Consider the following 7,592-nt stretch of genomic DNA (forward strand, 5'->3'; position numbering starts at 1 on the left):
TAAAAACAAAACAAAAAAAAACAAGAAAAAAATAGGCAGCTAAAGCAAGTAACTAATTTCTACATTACTCTACACTAAACCACAATCGTCGCAACTTAACGAATATGTTATACCATACTTTATTATATAACCCATTCCACATATTTTTTGCAAGATATTAATCCACGTGGTTAACTGTCTGTTTGTTAGCATTTTAAAAGAAACTAGAGATTTCATAACAGATTGATTGAATGCGAATTTTATAATACCAAAACTTCCTAAATGCAAACTAAACGTAAGTGCGTATTTGAAAACTTTCACATGCGATTTGGCGTAAGTACAAAGTGGTTGCAAAAACTTGCAAAAGATGCGAACTGGCATAAATGTGAGCCAAAAAAATTTGAAAACATTGACATAAATGAGATTTGGCATAAGTGCGAACTGGAATAAGTGCAAAATAGTTGTGAAAACTGACATAAGTGCTAATTGACATAAATACGAACTGTCATAAGTACGAAGCATAAATTGGCATATGTGCGTCAAAAAAATTTGCGAAAACTGACACAAGTGCGCCAATAGAATTTGAAAATATTGGAATAGAACTTGCATTTATGGTATTTTGGACTTATTTGTTTATTTATAATGTCTCAAAAGCATTTAACACAGTAGATCATTCCATACTTTTGAAAAAAATTACTATGGTGTAACAAACAGAACATTTAGTTGGATTAAAAGCTACTTAACAAACCAAAAACAGTATGTAGTCAAACCGGATTCTGGCACATTAAATATTTGTTGGGGAGTTCCAGAAGGAAGTATCCTCGGCCCTCACCTGTTTCCAGTTTATATAAACTATTTCTGTAATGTATCTGCAAAATTAAATCCAATTATGAATGCTGGTGACACTTATTTATTTATGTTAGTAATGATATTAATCAGCTATATGAATATTGAACTGATGAAAGTAAATAAATGGTTTAAAGCTAATAAACTCTCAATAAACACAGAAAAATCTCAATATACATTATTTTATAGAAAAACGCAATAAGAAAACCCTTTTAAATTACCAGCTTTATAAATGATAAGCAAACTTAAAAGCAGGAATTTTTAAAACACCTAGGAGTTTTTGTTGATAAAAACTTATCTTGGCTTCCTCACATAAAATACTTCAAATCAAATGCTCACAGTCTTAAATTAATATACTTTAGCCTAATTCATAGCTACATCAATTATGGTAATATTGCGTGGGCAAGTACACAACCTGCTAAACTTAAAAATATATTTATTGTGCAAAAATATGCTTGCAGAGTTATATAACAAAAAATTAAATTTAAGCATGCATAGTCATTAATGAGGGATATGAAAATGTTAAATGTATATGAAGAGAAACAGATTTTAACACATGATCTTCATCACTTTAAAATTCTTACACCAAACAGCAATGAAACAAAATTTAAAATAAAACAAAACAATAACTATTTTCTAAGGTCTAATGAGAGACTCATATATACACTACCTCGTAAATTAACTAAATATAAAGAATACAGCATAACATATTGAGGGCCTAAGATATAAAACAGCTTTAAAAATAACCATTTGAATATGGTGAAATTAGTAAACTTATTTAAGTTTCATATAAAAAGAGAAATTTTGAAATCAAATGAGAGCATTTATTTTGCATTAAATATTGATATAGAAACCTTTTTGTTACACCTTGTTGTTAAACTTATTTTCTTTTGCCTTGTTTTATTTTAATATAGCAAAGTTTATATTTATTGGAGTTTATTTTATTGTCTTTTACTCTAAATATATAACGGAGATGCTTATATTTTCATATTGTTATGAAGTTATATAAATTTTATAACAATATTTATTTTGCTTTATACTTGTTAAAAGCTTATTAAAATAGGGGTTTTATGAAAAGATTGTGATGATTTCAGTCATCCATATTTTCTTCGAGTCCCTGTCTGTTTATATAAATCGTTTTTTTATTTTTATTTTACGAAAGCGTTTCTTTGTATTTGAAAACGTTTCTTAGTATTTTTTAATTTTTTAATTGTATGAACAGCAAAATATATGTTAAAAAAAAAAAATTCAGTTTGCGCTTGTGCCAATTTTCGAAAATTCTTTAGGCAAACTTATGTCAGTTTTAGCAAATTATTTCGACATTACTTATGAAAGTTCGTATTTATGCTAAATTGCACTTCTCCGTTTTTGCTTTGCACTCATGCCAGTTTGCGCTAATGTCAGTTTGCATTTATACTGATTCGCACTTAAGCCGATATTTGCAAACTCTTTCGGCGCGCTTATGTGAATTCGTACTTATGCCAGTTTTTGCAAGTGCTTTGCATTTATGTCATATTGCATTTATGTTAGTTTTAGCAAAATCTTTTGGCTAGCTTATGCAAATTTGTGCTTATGCCAGTACGCACTTATACGCATTATTGTTCACGCGTTTTATCAACGTATGTGTGCTAACTGGGGACCATTTATATAAAATTTCATTTATTTCTCACCATTATGTGTTGGTGGCAAAGGTAATATAAAGATTTAGTTATCATACTTTTAATGATTTTAATGATTAACATAATGTGAACCAACAAATATCTTATGCTACGTGCAATTGCTCAGCCTATTTGTATTGATGTCATTGTTGTAATTCTTTGTGTTAACAGCATGGCTTATCTTGCCATTGGTGTCTATCTTTGAAAATGATTATGATTAGTTTCATTACTCTGCCAAACTGCTTTTAAATATTCATTAAAGTTAAGACAACATTTGGTATTACTATAATACATTAAGGAAGCCAATTGTTAAATACCTATTAAAGCATGAGATCGAAAAAAATGAGAAAAGAAATCTTTTCTAAAATTTTTAAAATAAATGTTTTTTAATTTTTTTAACTTTTATTTAAAGTTAAGGACAATTAGTGCATTTTATTACGTCATCTGGCTATTTGCCTTACTGAATTCCTCATATGGATACAAGGTAACTTGAAGTATACATAATAAAAAAAATAATAAAGTATTAACAAACTGTTTTACAAAGATGTCCTCAATGGATCAAAATAGAAACAAAAAAACATAAAAAATAAAAAAGAAAAAGAAAAATATCAGAACTATTTTCGATAGCTCCATTGTTATATGAGATTTTTACTCCCCAGTAAAAACCTCAAATTAAATTTTTACTCCTCAGTAAAAATCGCATATTAAATTTTTACTCCCCAGTAAAAAATGCGTATTAATTTTTTACTCCCTAGTAAAAATTGCATACTAAATTTTACTCCCATTATGAGCTTTTTAATCCCATAAAATATTTTGTTGTAAAATGTATTTTTACAATCAAATAACGTTGTATTTTGTGAGTACTTTTAAACGTTTAAAATGCGGTTTCTTGAAAAGCAATAAAGAAACGAGTATTCAAATAAGAATATTCAAACCTTTGTAATCAACTAATGCAGTGGCATATATGTTGTTAAAATTATCAAATGATGATAATGTTAAAACTGAACCAATTATCGAAGACGTCGAATCAAACAACACATACAATAATACTCAAAATGAATGCAGTATAAATATTTCAAATTAAAAAATAGCAACGTTCTAGGAAAAAATCTCCCCAAAAAATATCCCCCCAAAAAATTCCGCCCTGAAAAAATCCCCCAGAGAAAAAATTCCTCCTCAAAAAAAAAATTTTTTTAAATACTGCTTCGAAATTGATAGATATCCTGCCTAAACCAAAACCCTCAGTCAATGTAGCCGCACTCCTTGCATGTTCTACCTATTTGTCAGGTTTTTGAAAAATAAGAGATTAAGGCTTTGTTTGTATTATAATATGTATGTATAAAATATTTATATCATAAACAAATTAATTATAAATGTTAAATAATAAATATAAAAACTTAAATATTAAGTTGATAGGGGGATTTTTTCCGGGGGGATTTTTTCCTGCTACCAATAGCAAAATGTGAAACTTTTGATATGAAAATTTAATTGCAGAAAATTTTGGAATTATTAGGAAACACAATGTTGTCATAGAAAGCATCAACCTTACTCTCTGTCTTGGAGGAATCCATGGATGTCACTAGGCCAAAGAGTTAGGTTGGATTGGATTCCAGTTGAGTTGTCTAGAAATATGGAATAATCATTTAACTTTTAAGACGTAAATTGCATGGGTAGGTCATCCATTTTTTTTGCTTCATATTTGCTGCATACTTGGATATCTACCTTCGGAAATGACCGCATCAATTGTCCATGTCTCATCTTCAAGCGTTTTAGTATTACAAACATTCAAACTAGTATATTCAAATATCCCGTTAATTCATCCTGCATTTCGTTACCCATGGTTAACATCTATGTTTCTAATTGACTCATGTTCATGTTCATTTCTAGTTATGTTAAAAAAAACTGCCCTCAGAAATCAGTCTCCATCTCCTTAAATTTTTATGGATTCCCCTAGGACAAAGAGTTAGATTAATGTTTCCTACGGTGACATATTGTTACCTAACAATTCCAAACTTTTCTGCAATTGAATTTATTGTATCAAAAGTTGCACATTTTGCTATCCCAGCGAGCACGGGGACGTACAAAAAACGTACAATGAGCATTCAGACGAAACGTCTTGGATGCATTATAAACTAATTCTAGAGTAGACGCTCAAAGATTTATAAATAAGATTTATAGAATATGAAATAAAGAATATAATAAAGCTTTAATCAAGTTATCTTTTAAAGATAATACTAAACTTTATCATATAAAAATCATATTTAAGGATCTGCAAAATATTGAGTTTTTTCCACTTTCTATATACTGATATCTATTATTTATTTAAAAGTTAGAATAATTGAAAGTTTTTTTGTTCTAAATATAGAAAAAGGAAATAACAAATTCTGTTGATGCGCAACTATTTGTATTCAGTTTTTTCATCAATTTTTCAAAATCAATTTACTCGGTCTTAGTAAGCTTTGCAAATGGGCTCCTCATATACCTACAAAAATCTTTATCAGATTTGTCTATGAAATTTGACATCTTTTTCGCAATTACATCCAAATTTAAAAAAAATTATATATATATATATATATATATATATATATATATATATATATATATAATATATATATATATATATATATATATATATATATATATATATATATATATATATATATATATATATATATATATATATATATATATATACATGTATGTATAAATACCCCAGTGGAAAACGGACGTAACAAAACGTCTTTTAAACGTCTTTGGAACGTTTTGAATGTCTTTTGAAAGTTTAAAAGTTTTTTTTTTTAAATCCAGTGCCCACTGGGATATATATACAAATATCGAAGAGGGATCGGATTTCACTTTTACAAGACTTTTGGCTGTTAACATAAGAGTCGAGCTTTTTCGGGCAAGATTTGCAAGCAAAGATGATTTTACTCTCAAACTTTAATACCGCATCAGCGACAAGTTTTTTGACGATTTTGTTTATTGAACAGCACTCGAATACCGTCTTTATATTTACTAGAAGCACAACCTAAGTTCATAAATAGTCTAAATTTTTATTTTGTCGCAGCTTTAATAGAAGAACGAAACCATTTTGAATCACTCATCTTCAAACTAAATGACACATTGAACTTAGGAATGTGCTGTTCATCAAAAAAATGTATGCGTCTTTAAATAATTCAAAGCTTTCGTCAGCTGATTTATTCGAGAATAAATTTAGCCAATCGATTGCATGTAAGCCCTCGTTGATTGCATTATAGTTACCTTTGTTATTGATATAATTTACTTTGTGTAGTCTGAAAGTTTTAGTCGATGATTTAAGTCTGTAATCCCGTAGGAGTAAATTTGAAAATAATTTTATATAAGTATATCCATGTGGAGGAACAAAAATAAGTACATCCATGTGGAGGAACGATTGTAACATAAATACGATCAGGGTCATCTGATAGCACTAGGTTAAGCGTATTATTGACAAAAGTTGGTTCAGTTACAAACTGTGATAGAAAACAATCATTGATAGTATTTAAAAAAAATTGACTAGACTGTTTTTCACTTTTACATTAGCCAAAATAAATCACTCCAACTGTTATTACTATGATTAAAATCAACAACAATTAGAACACTTGTAAATTTCCCACCATCAAATAGAGCTTTAGCACATTTGATTGAATTATTAATTTGTAAATTAGACTCATTTCGAGTAAACGGATGACGATAAATACATCCAATCAACAAAATATTATTTCCAATTGAAATTTGACACCATATTTGCTCACCCATTTGTTTATTAGTGAACTCGCATTCAAATAAAGGTATCTTTTTTAAAATATATTGCCACACCACCTCCACCTATTGTCCTATTTCGAAGGTACGCAGTGTAATTGTCTTGATTTGTTAAAGATGTAGAAGTGAACCACATTTCTGTGATTGCAATTATGTTTGGGTAATTCAATGATGCAATTCTAGCTTTGAATTTATCCCACTTATTTTGTAAAGACATTGGATTAAAATAAAGACATTTGAGTTCAGATAAAGACGATAGAGTAAGAGGACTATAAGCGTTTTTTTTGGCATTCTATTCGTTCAATCCATCGAATTGAGCCAGATCACACAGACCAGAAACCTTTTTTTCCATCTCTAATGCCCCAATTAAGTTGCCTCCCTTGCAGATCTTTAAATGAATTTGGAAGAGCATTATTTCTAACTCTACATTCAGCATAAAGTTTAGATAGAGCTATCATTTCGTTCTCGGTTTGGTCTGGTTTGACATAAACTTTGTGAAACAAGAACTATTTTTTAACTGTCTTGCGTAATTCAAAGCTAATTGGCGTTTTTTATAATCCTTAAATTCAATAACCACCAACGGGGGGCGCAAAGATACATCATTTAATTGATTGGTGATCCTATCAGAAATAGAAGGAAAAGGAATGATATATTTTTCTTTTTTAGCCTTTTTTTAACTTTTACATTATCACGAGATACTTTTAAGATGGTCAGAACTTCATCAATCACATTATTACCATCCTCCAAATAAAATGACTCAGTAGACAACTTATGATTAAATTATTTAAAATTTTCTTTTTCTCGTTGTTTTCTTCTGCAATTATAGCAAATAAATCAGCATTATTCTCTTTGATAGTAATGTCCTTCTCTTTGTTAACAAAACATGCCCAAACAACAGCACTGCAAATATTATTTTGATAATTGATGCTTGCATTCTCATTTTTTTAAAGACAATCAAGTTCCTTTTTTTGAATTTTGTTTTCTGCTTCTAAAAATCCAACTCTTGTAGTAAGAGAAGAGACCATTGATGATGATTTTCCACACTACACATGCAATGCTCTGCTCAGATCACTGTGATTCCCTTGACCAATTTTAGGCCAGTTTTTTTCTTGAAGAAAATCCATTTTAAAACGAAATATTTCTGCTAAGAGGGCAACCACCCTTAGTAGTGGATTACCTCTTGATAGTGGATTACACCCTTTATAGTGGATTACCTCAGGACGTGAACATTTTATTTTTTATTTTTAGGTACTTTATTAACACAAATACAGTTAGATGTGTTTTCTTCCGTCTATATATATATATATATATACAGATTTTTTTTTTTTT

Source organism: Hydra vulgaris, chromosome 03 (genome assembly GCF_038396675.1).
Source record: "Hydra vulgaris chromosome 03, alternate assembly HydraT2T_AEP".
Classification (NCBI taxonomy): Eukaryota; Metazoa; Cnidaria; class Hydrozoa; order Anthoathecata; family Hydridae; genus Hydra; species Hydra vulgaris.